This window comes from Hyla sarda, chromosome 3, assembly GCF_029499605.1.
Source record: "Hyla sarda isolate aHylSar1 chromosome 3, aHylSar1.hap1, whole genome shotgun sequence".
Lineage (NCBI taxonomy): Eukaryota > Metazoa > Chordata > Amphibia > Anura > Hylidae > Hyla > Hyla sarda.
This window is the reverse complement of record NC_079191.1, coordinates 240,679,932-240,693,211: the sequence shown is the minus strand read 5'-3', so window position 1 is coordinate 240,693,211 and position 13,280 is coordinate 240,679,932.

The window sequence follows — 13,280 nt, the reverse complement described above, 5'->3', positions numbered from 1 at the left end:
ACCGTTTGGGCACCACTGTAACAGTGATCTCCAAACTGTGACCCTCCAGATGTTGCAAAACTACAACTCCCAGCATGTTCAGACAGCCTTTGGCTGACTGGGCATGCTGGGAGTTGCAGTTCGGCCTTCCTAGTGGTTGCCACAGTAAAAATCGCTTAACTTTCACTTTCATTCCCAACCGTCGTTTCCCTACCTGAGCCGGGATCTCTGCAGTCGCCCCGATGATCTTCGGTCCCCACGCCATCTTCAGGTAAGGTACCGGTCTCTATCTTCTCCCCCCCGTTCTGACCGACATCCAGGGGAGAACGGGGCAGAACGGGGGTTTCCATGGCAACCCCTGTCCTGCGCTGCCATTGGTCAGAACTCAGTTCTGACTAAAGGCAAGGGATAGGAGGAGATCGCAGCACTGCGACCTCGCTCCTATTCTGCAGGATGATTGGGGTGTTACTGACAACTCCGATCATCCCTATTTTCCGGGTGAGAGACCCGATCAGCCCGGAATAGCAGAAAATCGCATGTCTGAATTGACATGCGATTTTCTGCGATCGCCGACGTGGGAGGGGGGTCTCAGGACCCCCCTCGGCGATGTGCCTGGATGCTTGCTGAATGATTCCAGCAGGCATCCCCGTCCGGACCCCAACCGGCTAGCGTATGGAGCTCGGTATGGAGCTTGTTCCAAACAAGGTAAAAGGGTGGTCACCCTTAGCTTTTTCTTTATTATAAATATACTTTGCAGCATTATTTCCACAACTGTCTATGTTTTAAATATTTTTTAATTGTACAAAAAGTACAAACACAGATTAGTCTTTCTGAATGGAATACTGGAAAAAAAAAACTACCGGTAATTAAGTTTAAAACAATTCAAACAGTGTTTGTTTCCAGATGACCTATCTGTAGCATAAAAGAGCAGAAAGTATTAATCTTCTGAGTTCATTAAACATGCTGTGAGAATTAATCTAAAACCTCTTAGTTGTGAGCTTAGAGTATCTAAAAATACTAGGCGATTCTATTATTGATATTACACATACTAGTGGAAAAGACATTTACATAGTGGATACAAGTGAAAGGCTTTTTGTTCTCCCTTTATGGTGGTTTCACACATAGTGAGCGATAAAAGCAAATTATGATGGATATTGCATAGCACTGCCTAATGAATGCAATCGAAAAATTGCATGTCATAATCTCCTATGGGGACTAAGAAATTGTGAATAATAAATGTAAAAAAATATTATACAGTAAATGTGAATAAGCCCCTTCCCAATAAAAGTTTATATCACTCTACCCTTTTTTTAATCAAATAAAAGAACCTAATTTTTTTTTAACATGTGGTATCGCCGCATGTGAAAATATCTGAACTATTAAAACATGTTAATGAAACTGCACAGTGAATGATATAAACCTTAAAAAGTGCTACATTTTTGATCATTTCATTAACCAGAAAAAATTTTTATAAAAAGTAATCAAAAAGTTCCATCAAAACAGAAATGGTAGTAATAAAGTAAAAAAAGAAAAACATTTTTAAATAGGAAATAGGAAAACAAAACCTATAGAAATTGGTTATTATTTTAATACTCTGCTCAAAAAAATAAAGGGAACACCTAAACAACACAATGTAACTCCAAGTCAATCACATTACTGTGAAATCACACTGTCCACTCAGGAAACAACACTGATTGACAATCAATTTTACATGCTGTTGTGCAAATGGAACAGACAACAGGTGGAAATTATAGGCAATTAGCAAGACACCCCCAATAAAGGAGTGGTTCTGCAGGTGGAGACCACTTCTCAGTTCCTATGCTTCTTCGCTGATGTTTTGGTCACTTTTGAATGCTGGCGGTGCTTTCACTCTAGTGGTAGCATGAGACAAAGTCTACAACCCACAAGTGGCTAAGGTAGTGCAGCTCATCCAGGATGGCATATCAATACGAGCTGTGGCAAGAAGGTTTGCTGTGTCTGTCAGTGTAGTGTCCACAGCATGGAGGTGCTGCCAGGAGACAGGCCAGTACTTCAGCAGACGTGGAGGAGGCCGTGGGAGGGCAACAACCCCGCAGCAGGACCTCTACCTCCGTCTTTGTGCAAGGAGGAGCAGGAGGAGCACTGCCATAGCCCTGCAAAATGACCTCCAGCAAGCTACAAATGTGCATGTGTCCAAACGGTCAGAAACAGACTCCATGAGGGTGGTATGAGGGCCCGACGTCCACAGGTGGGGATTGTGCTTACAGCTCAACACCGTGCAGGACATTTGGCATTTGACAGAAAACACAAAGATTGGCAAATTCGGGGACCGCACAGCCCTCCATGTGCTTGCTAGAGGTAGCCTGACTGCCATTAGGTACCGAGATGAGATCCTCAGACCCTTTGTGAGACCATATGCTGGTACGGTTGGCCCTGGGTTCCTCCTAAGGCAAGACAATGCTAGACCTCATGTGGCTGGAGTGTGTCAGCAGTTCCTGCAAGAGGAAGGCATTGATGCTATGGACTGGCCCGTTCCCCAGACCTGAATCCGATTGAACACATCTGGGACATTATGTCTTGCTCCTTCCGCCAACGCCACGTTGCACCATAGACTGTCCAGGAGTTGGCGGATGCTTTAGTCCAGGTCTGGGAGGACATCCCTCAGGAGACTATCTGCCACCTCATCAGGAGCATGCCCAGGCATTGTAGGGAGGTCATACTGGCACACGGAGGCCGCAGACACTACTGAGCCTCACTTTGAGTGAGCCTCACTTTGAGTGGTTTTCCACTTTGATTTTGAGTGTGACTCCATATTCAGACCTCCATGGGTTGATTTCCATTGATAATTTTTGTGTGGTTTTGTTGTCAGCACATTCAACTATGTAAAGACGAAAGTATTTCATACGATTAGTTCCTTCATTCAGATCTAGGATTAGTGTTCCCTTTAGTTTTTTGAGCACTGTAGTATGGAACTATAGAATAAATATCACATTATTTTTACTGAAAAGTGCACTGTGGGAAAACTAAAGCCCTAAAAAGTAGCAAAATGGCGTTTAGTTTTTTTTTTGCTTTATTTCAGCTATGGAATGTAGATTTTAATTACTAAAACAAACTGTATCTAAACAGTTACTTTTTTTATATACAGGGTGGGCCATTTATAAGGATACACCTTAATAAAATGGGAATGGTTGGTGATATTAAATTCCTGTTGGTGGCACATTAGTATATGTGAGGGGGGAAACTTTTCAAGATGGGTGGTGACCATGGTTGCCATTTTGAATTCAGCCATTTTGAATCCAACTTTGGTTTTTTCAATAGGAAGAGGGTCATGTGATACATCAAACTTATTGGGAATTTCACAAGAAAAACAATGATGTGCTTGGTTTTAACGTAACTTTAGTCTTTCATTAGTTTTTTTTACAAGTTTCTTACCACTTATAAAATGTGTTCAATGTGCTGCCCATTGTGTTGGATTGTCAATGCAACCCTCCTCCCACTCTTCACACACTGATAGCAGGCACCGCAGAGGAAATGCTAGCACAGGCTTCCAGTATCTGTAGTTTCAGGTGCTGCAGAATGGGCAAAACAAAAATTGGAACAGGACCCTCAGTTTGCGCAGAAGCTTTTGTTCAGTAAAACTTTTATGTGAATGGTGAAGTTAACAAACAAAACCACCGCTATTGGTCTGACACTAACCCACATTGGATAGATCCCTCCAAGACTGTTGGAACACAAAAATTGATGGTATGGTGTGGTATATGGGGTACAAAGATAGTGGGGCCATTCTTCATCAATGGAAACCTCAAGGCCACTGGATATGCGAAATTGCTACATGATGATGTGTTTCCCTCTTTATGCACTGAAGCTGACACGTTACCTGAGTTTTTCCAGCAAGATGGTGCACCACCACAATATAGGTGTCAGGTCCGAGCATTCCTAGATGAACAGTTTCCTGGAAAGTGGATTGGTCGTAGTGGGCCAGTTGAATGGCCCCCCAAGGTCTCTTGATCTGACCCCCTTTGACTTTAATCTTTGGGGTCATCTGAAGGCAATTGTCTATGCTGTGAAGATACGAGATGTGCAACACCTGAAACTACGGATACTGGAAGCCTGTGCTAGCATTTCTCCTGCAGAGTTGCTATCAGTGTGTGAAGAGTGGGAGAAGAGGGTTGTATTGACAATCCAACACAATGGGCAGCACATTGAACACATTTTATAAGTGGTCAGAAACTTGTAAATAACTCATGAAAGAATAAAGTTACGTTAAAACCAAGCACATCATTGTTTTTCTTGTGAAATTCCCAATAAGTTTGAAAAAACAAAAGTTGGATTCAAAATAGCCGACTTCAAAATGGCCGCAATGGTCACCACCCATCTTGAAAAGTTTCCCCCCCTCACATATACTAATGTGCCACAAACAGGAAGTTAATATCACCAACCATTCCATTTTATTAAGGTGTATCCATATAAATGGCCCATCCTGTATAACCTTGTTACCAGATGTGGTTTTCACATGCTTCATCAATGCAGTCATAACTTTGGACAGAATTGTATTTGTAAGACCAGAACAGATTTAAAGATAGCCACTAAAATGTTTGTTACATAAAAGTCATGATTTGCCTTTTAGGAGACAAAATAAAGCAGACAAAATCCTACTGATTAGGGCTTTATTCATACAGACATATGAACAGTCTGCACAAAGGCTGCATGTTTTGTGTAGAAAGAGGGTCTTTAAATAAAGAATACCCATTTCTGGTGATATACAACTATACTCAATAATGGGCAGATACATGATGGGAAGATAAAACAAATAAAACTTGTCTCTGGCTTTTTGTGAATTTATAAAATTACTTTTTTACTTCTAACCTCCTCCTTCCACCCCTCCCTGTCCTGCATCATTCAGGTAGAAGGCTTAGTGCTGAAAACTAAACATTTTACATCAATTATGGAAGTGGAGGAGGCATGCATGCTGCAACTCATCCCAGCCTCTACAACTCATGAGCATAGAAGTAAGGGTGCGTTCACACAGCCGTCTGTCCCCATTTATTTATCCCCTTTTCGGTTCAGTTCTTGCAGGCTGTAAACGGATTAAAAACGGTTTTTAAAAATCCCATTCATGTCAATAGGATTTTTTTACAATCCGTTTACATCCATTTGTACCCGTCTGCACTCTTTGACGGCGGAAAAAAACGGCACATGCAGTATTTTTTCTTCTGTCAAAAAAACAGAAGAAAAAACGGATAGAGTGATCCCTCAACATATGATGGTAATCCGTTACAAATGAACCATCGTTAGTTGAAACCATCGTATGTTGAGGGATTCGTACAATGATAAGTATAGGAAGTTACACTCACCTGTCCCCGCCGCTCTGGAACGTCACCGCTGCACTGGATGTCGCCCTCCATCGCTGTTGCCGCGTCCCCGGGGTGTCCCCGCCGCTCCGGATCGTCACTCCTACCTGGGATCAACGCTCTTCATCGCCGTTATCACGTGACTGCGCAGGCCGCTCCTATTGGATGACGGGACGGCGTGCACGGCAACGTGATGACGATGAAGGAGAGCGACGGACATGCAGGGGATCCTGAAGAAGACGGTCCGGACTGCGGGGGACAGGGGAGTGATCATCACCGCAGCACATGGGGCACCTTAAATGGCTATCCGGCGGCAGCTGAAGCAGTCTGCGCTGCCGGATAGATGTTTATGCGATGGCCCCGACATACAAAAGCATCGTATGTTGATGCTGCCTTCAACATGCGATGGCCTCTGAGAGGCCATCGTATGTTGAAATTATCGTATGTCGGGGCCATCGCAGGTCAGGTGGTCACTGTACAGTAAATTTAACATTGAAGTCTATGGAAAACAGGTGAGCCTTTAATGTCATTTGCATTTGTTTTTTCAATCCGTTTTTTGATCCGTTTTTACTTCTGAGCATGCTCAGAACAAAAACTAATTTTTTTTTTGTTTATTAACTGAACAATAATGGATCCAAACGGATACCATGCGTTTGCATCCTTTTTTTTTAAGTCCATTTTTATTTTTGACGGGAGATGGCCGTGTGAACGCAGCCTAAAACATGATTTTATACCATTGCAAACTTAGCTAACAGAAAAGGATAATTTTTGTTATGTGAAATGAAACATATTTCAAATGTTCAAGCATTTCTGAGACATCGGGAATATATCACTCATGTATGCTGTGTACTTCACTTTGGATTGTCGCTAAATTCAAGGCAATCCGCACACGTTTTTTGACTTTCAATTGGGTATAGGCTACCTATCAGACCAGGTCTACATTCTATGCATAATTTTTTACATGCAATTTTTTGAGTTTCAACATAAAAAAGTTGCAAAGTGACTTTATTTACTATCTTAAGGGTAAACTGACAGCCAGTTCACCTGCACTATTGGGTTTAAGGTGGGTGAACTGGCTGTCAGTTTCCTTTTAAATCAAGGTATGCTGTTTGACAAGATTTAAAGTATTCTTACCTAAAATGTTGCACATTCATAAGTAAAAAAAATCTCAACCAATTGTGATGTTATAGAGGAATAAACAGCAACATCAATTATAAAAAGGTAATAATATAATCCATAGTTGATCAACTTTAAAGGGGTACGCTGCCCCTAGACATCTTATCCCCTATCCAAAGGATAGGGGATAAGATGTCAGATCGCCGTGGTCCCGCTGCTGTTCGCTCTGTGCGTAATGACGGGCGATACAGGGGACGAAGCAGCGTGAAGTCATGGCTCCACCCCTCGTGACATCACGGCCCGTCCCCTTAATGCAAGTCTATGGCAGGGGGCGTGACGACCGCCACGCCCCCTCCTATAGACTTGTATTGAAAGGGGTGGGTCGTGACGTCACGAGGGGCGGAGCTGTGACGTAACAATGCTCCGGCCCCTGTATTGCCCCTCATTAAGTGCAGAGCGAACTCGCTCTGTGCTGTAATGATGGCGCAGTGCCGCAGTGGGGATCCCGAGGGTCCCCAGCAGCGGGACCGCGGCAATCTGACATCTTCGGAGTACCCCTTTAAGTCATTGTACATGACGTAGTCTGTTGACTGTGAAAAAGCATCAGCTGTGCTGTCTATGTACATTAATTTCATATTTGTGGGGTTAGGATAATTTTACTTTAGTCTTTGAACTTAACTTATGAGATTTTATAGGACAGATTTTATAGGATTTATAATAATCATCTAAGACAGACTTAGATTAATTACTGTTTGAGATATATATATATATATATATATTTTTTTTTTTTTTTATACACATAATACTCATTTTACACTGGGATATGCCGACCATTGACATCCACATAGGGTGGAATTGTCGATACGATTATTATAAATTCACACCTCGCTGCATATGTTCAGAATGAGGGCAAAACATACAAACATCTGTTTGGTGGGGCATATGGGAAGACATGGATCTTTTTCACCTATGGGGTGGTACCTATTCTAGAGACTTTCAGGAAAGTGATGCTGTTGTACTCACCCTAATGATGCAAGGAAGCATTAACTATCAGTTATGTCCAGTTTACATTGCACTAGGTCTTATTCCTGAGACCCACTACTACTTAACATTCATGCTTAGTGTGCAGCAGTGTCCTATCTGTGGTATGGGGGTGTGAGATGCAGGGCAGATGGAATTACCCTAGGGGCAGATGGCATTAACCCCTTGTATTCCTGACGCCAGGGTGTAGTTTATCCTCAATACCACCCGATGGTATACCGCTGGATCCTGGGCTAGGCACGGGGGCAATAATGACCCAGAAGCCAAGTTACGGACAATGGTAGCTTTACTGAGTGACAGATGGTACAGTCTATACTGTGTAGCCAGGCCCACGGAGGAGACCAGTGACTTCAGAGACCTTAAGGGCTTGCTGGGACTTGCAGTGGTTTTGGACAATTTAGTGCTGGCGTAGTTGAATTGACAATAGATGACAGTGACTGACTTGACTGGAGACAGACTAAGCTGTGATTTTAGCTTACTTGTACACTTGTAGCTTGTGGCTGCAGACTTGACTTGAGGTCTCCTATGACTCCAGACACACTCTTAGGCTAGGTTCAGACTACGGAATCTCCGGGCAGAAAATTTCCGCCCGGAGATTCCGAGTTCCGCCTGCGCCGAGTGAATTAGTCGGCGCTAGGACCGCACGGACACTGCAGTCTCCTATAGACTGCTATGTGTTCCGCTAAGATTTCCGCCTGAAGAAAGAGCAACCCCTTTCTTCAGGCGGAAATTTTCTAGCAGATTTTTCATCCGGATTTTCTGCTTCACAAATTCCAAAGTGTGAATTTGTGAACGGAAAACCATTCACTACACTATGCATTATAGTAAGCGGAATTTCTGCCGGAAATTTCAAAGCGAAAATTCCGGCGGAAATTCCGTAGTCTGAACCTAGCCTTAGGCTCAACTGCACCTCAGCAAAGACTCAGGAACTAAGAGAGAAAAGAGACTCCTCCAAGGGCTTCTATGGGGGGGAGACTCTTGTGTGGTCCCAATGGTCACCCTTAAAGGGGAACTCCGGTGGAAACAAGTGGAAAACAAATTTTTAAAATCAACTGGTGCCAGAAAGTTAAACAGATTTGTAAATTACTTCTATTTCAAAATCTGAGTCCTTCCAGTACTTATTAGCTGCTGTATACTACAGAGATAATTGTAAAGTCCTTTCCAGTCTAACACACAGTGCTCTCTGCTTACACCTCTGTCCATGTCAGGAACTGTCCAGAGTAGGAGCAAATACCCATAGAAAACCTATCCTGCTCTGCACAGTTCCTGACATGGACAGCGGTGTCAGCAGAGAGCACTGTTGTCAGACTGGAAAGTACTTCACAAATTTCTCTGTAGTATACAGCAGCTGATAAGTACTGGAAGGGTTAAGATTTTTAAATAGAAGTAATTTCCAAATCTGTTTTAGAAAGGACAGGGTTCCAGTCCTCAGCACACTCCTAAAATCCATCCGGTTTGTCCTTTGTGGGGATACAGGTAGTCCAAAAGGATTGGCGAGGGGGTAGTCTACTAACAAAATGTCAAAGATAGAGAGCAAAAAGATATTTGAATTTGAAAGCCTGGAACCCAAAGGCTTAAATTCAAATTTAGAACTTTTTGGATTCCTATAAGGGAGGTAACAACCAATTATTATTCTAGAAGGTATTCTCTGTTGTTCTATATTTTTACTTATATATTTATTTTTATTTTCATTTTTATTCTCATTCATTTTAATTTTATTTTCATTATTATTTTTAATTTTATTTTTATTCATTTTTCAATATCTTTATTTTCATCATTCTATATTTATTTATTTTTATTTTTCATTTTAACCACATTTGTACAATATTTCCATATCTTTAGATCATCTTCTGTGTATCGATTGGTGATAATGTGGTTAGATAAAGTTATATTCTACATTCTGTCACACCCGATCTGAGGAAGAGGGGTCTCCCCTCAAAACGTGTCATCACTGTTTTTTATGTTTATATTAATAAAACTACTGTGTTTATTAAAACCTGTAGTATATTGGCCTTTGTTTTCACTGAGAACCTAGAGTTGACAGCGCCTGAAATCCATAGGTCCTTTTGCTTCTTCCTAAGATTTCTCACACATAGGATTTTCCATTTACAGGACTTTCCACATACAGGATTTTTCTTTGCAGGATTCTTCTTCAAATAAGAATTTAATCTTACAGGATTAATGAGTTCCGTTTGTTAATAAGATTGACTTCCTAGGTGGTTGCTACGGACAACCACAAGGACATTATTCATTTTCAGGATCTTTTCCCAATATTTTTTCAGAATTTATTGTTTTTAAGAGGTCATTCTAGCAATATTGGAATAATCAATAACCACTATCCACATTATTTCTTGCAACCTTTATTATAATTTTATTTTATGCAATTTTTATATTATATTTTTTATATTTCTATTCGCTATACTTGGGAATAGATATATATACACGGTATCTAATAATATTGTAAGAACTTTCACAAAGCACTCCCGCAGGGGCCTGCGGTAAGTGCATGAAAATACCTATCTTATTTAATTTTATAAACATTTTATAATAAATAATTACTGATTAATATACAACTATACTCTTTTCCTTTTCTCTGAGACAACAAACATTCGTCCAATACTATTTTATATAGGAATGTGCTGAGGACTGAAACCCTGTCCCTTCTAAAACATTTTTGTTACATTTATTCTTTGTGGGTGAGAATATTCAGTTAACCTCGCTCGCCCGACACTGTGAGCTGCACAGATCATTTTTTTTCTTTAGTAATTTCCAAATCTGTTTAACTTTCTGGCACCAGTTGAATTGAAAACATTTTTTTTTTTCCCCCACCGAAGTTCCCCTTTAACCCCTTAAGGACTCAAAACAATCTTCGTTTTTGCAGGAAAGTGCAGTCATCTTCTGACCCCTATAACTTTTTTATTTTTCCACGTATGGTGCTATATGAGGGCTTATTTTTTGCGGTACAATTTTGTTTTGATGGAGTTGTAGTTTTGCAACATCTGGAGGGCCACAGTTTGGAGACCACTATACAATGGTGCCCAAGCTGTAGCCCTACAGATGTTGCAAAACTATAACTCCAAGCATGCCCAGGCATGGTGGGAGTTATGCTTCTGTAACATCTGGCCCTTCAGATGTTGCAGAACTACAACTCCCAGCATGCCTGGACAGTCTCAGCATCCTGGGAATTTTAGTTTTCCAAAATCTGGAAGAACACAGTTTGGAGACCACTATACAGTGGTGTCCAAACTGTAGCGCTCCAGATGTTGCAAAACTACAACTCCAAGCATGCCCAGACATGCGGGGAGTTGTAGGTCAGCAACATGTGGCCCTTCAGATGTTGCCGAACTACAACTCCCAGCATGCCTGTGCAGTCTGAGCATGTTTGGAGTTGTAGTTTTGCAACATCTGGAGGGCTACAGTTTGGACACCACTAAACAGTTGTTGCATAACTACAACTACCAACATGCCCTTCGGCTGTCTGGGCATGCTGGGAGCTGTAGTTTTGCTACAACTGGAGGCACACTGTTGGGAAACATTGTCTGTTTCCTAACTCTGTGTTTCCCAACCCATGTGCCTCCAGCTGTTGCATAACTATAACTCCCAGCATGCACTGACCGACCATGTATGCTGGGAGTTGTCATTTTGGAACAGCTGGAGACACACGGATTTGGAAACACTGAGTAACAAACTCAGTGTTTTGCAACCAGTGTGCCTCCAGCTGTTGCATAACTAGAACCCCCAGCATGCACGGACAGCCAAAGGACATGCTGGAAGTTGTAGTAGTATGCCTCCAGCTGATGCTTAACTACAAGTCCCAGCACGCCCTTCAGCTGTCACTGCATGCTGAGAGTTGTAGTTTTTGCAACAGCTGAAGGCACAGTGGTTGCGAAACAGCGTTTGTTACCTAACTTAGTGTTTTGCAACCATTGTGCCTACAGCTGTTGCAAACTACAACTCAGCATACCCTTTGGCTGTCCGTACATGCTGGGAGTTGTACTTTTGCAACAGCTGGAGGCACACTTGTTTTAAAACACAGTTTACTTAACTCTGTGTTTTGCAACCAGTGTGCCTCCAACTGTTGCAAAAGTACAACTCCCAGCATGTGCGGACAGCCAAAGGGCATGCTGGGAGTTGTAGTTTGCAACAGCTGGAGATTTGCCCCCCATGTGAATGTACTGAGTACAGCCACATGGGCGAGGGTTCACAGCTAGTTTATCGCTGCAAGTTTGAGATGCAGCAAATTTTCCACTGCAGCTCAAACTCCCAGCTGGAAACTCGCTGTGAATATACTCTAAAAACACTACACAAAATAAAGGGTAAAAGACTACATATACACACTCCCCCCCCAATAAAAATGAGAAACGTCTGGTACGGCACAGTTTCTAAAACGGAGCATCCAGCGGTTGCAAAACAACAACTCCCAGTGTTGCCGGACAGCCATTGACTGTCCAGGCATGCTGGGAGTTTTGCAACAGCTGGAGGCACCCAGTTTGGGAAGCACTGCCGTAGGGTAATTTTGGTATCGAGGCAAGTCTAATTCCTGCATCCGGGTCCGTCCCTATGCAAATCCCTAATTTAGGCCTCAAATGTGCATTGGGGCTCTCTCACTTCAGAGCCCTGTCGTATTTCAAGGCAACAGTTTAGGGCCACATATTGGGTATTTCCGTACTCGGGAGAAATTGCCTAACAAATGTTGGGGGGCTTTTTCTCCTTTTAAGAGAAGGAGCGCCATTAGGCTTTTGGAGAGGAAATGTGTCTGGAACTGAAGGCCATGTGTGTTTACAAAGCCCCCATGGTGCCAGAACAGTGGACACCCCCCACGTGACCCCTGTTTGGAAACTACACCCCTCACAGAATGTAAAAAGGGGTGCAGTGAGTATTTACACTCCACAGGTCCACAGGTTTTGGAACAGTGGTCCATGGAAATGAAAAATTTTTATTTTTAAATTTGCACAGCCCACTGTTCAAAAAATCTGTCAAACGCCAGAGGGGTGTAAATGCTCACTGCACCCCTTATTAAATTCTGTGAGGGGTGTAGTTTCCATAATGGGGTCACATGTTGGGGGGGGGGGGGGGGGGTCCACTGTTTGTCACCATGGGGGGGCTTTCTAAACACACATGGCCCCTGTCTTCCATTCCAAACACATTCTCTCTCCAAAGGCCCAATGGCGCTCCTTCTCTTCTGAGCATTGTAGTTCGCCTGCAGAGCACTTTACATCTACATATGGGGTATTTCCATACTCAGAAGAAATGGGGTTAAACATTTTGAGGGGGTATTTTCTCCTATAACCCCTTGCGATAAAAACTTGGGGTAACACCAGTATTTTAGTGGGAAAAAAAAATCTGTCAAACACCTGTGGTGTGTAAAAGCTAACTGTACTCCTTGTTACGTTCCTTGAGGGGTATTGTTTCCCAAATAGTGTGCCATGTGGGGCTTTTTTTTTTTTTTTTTGCTGTTCTGGCACCATAGGGGCTTCCTAAATGTGACATGCCCCCCAAAACCATTTTAGCTTTCCAAAAGCCAAATGTGACTCCTCCTCTTCTGAGCATCGTAGTACGCCTGCAATGCACTTGACGTCCACACATGGGGTATTTCCATACTCAGAAGAGATGGTTACAAATTTGGGGGGGCATTTCCTCCTATTACCCCTTGTAAAAATGTAAAATTTGGGGGGAAAAACTGCATTTTTGTGAAAACAATATTTTTATTTACAAATGCAACTTTAACAAAAAGTCATCAAACACCTGTGGGGTGTTAAGGCTCACTGTACCCCTTGATACATTCCTTGAGGGGTGAAGTTTCCAAAATAGTAT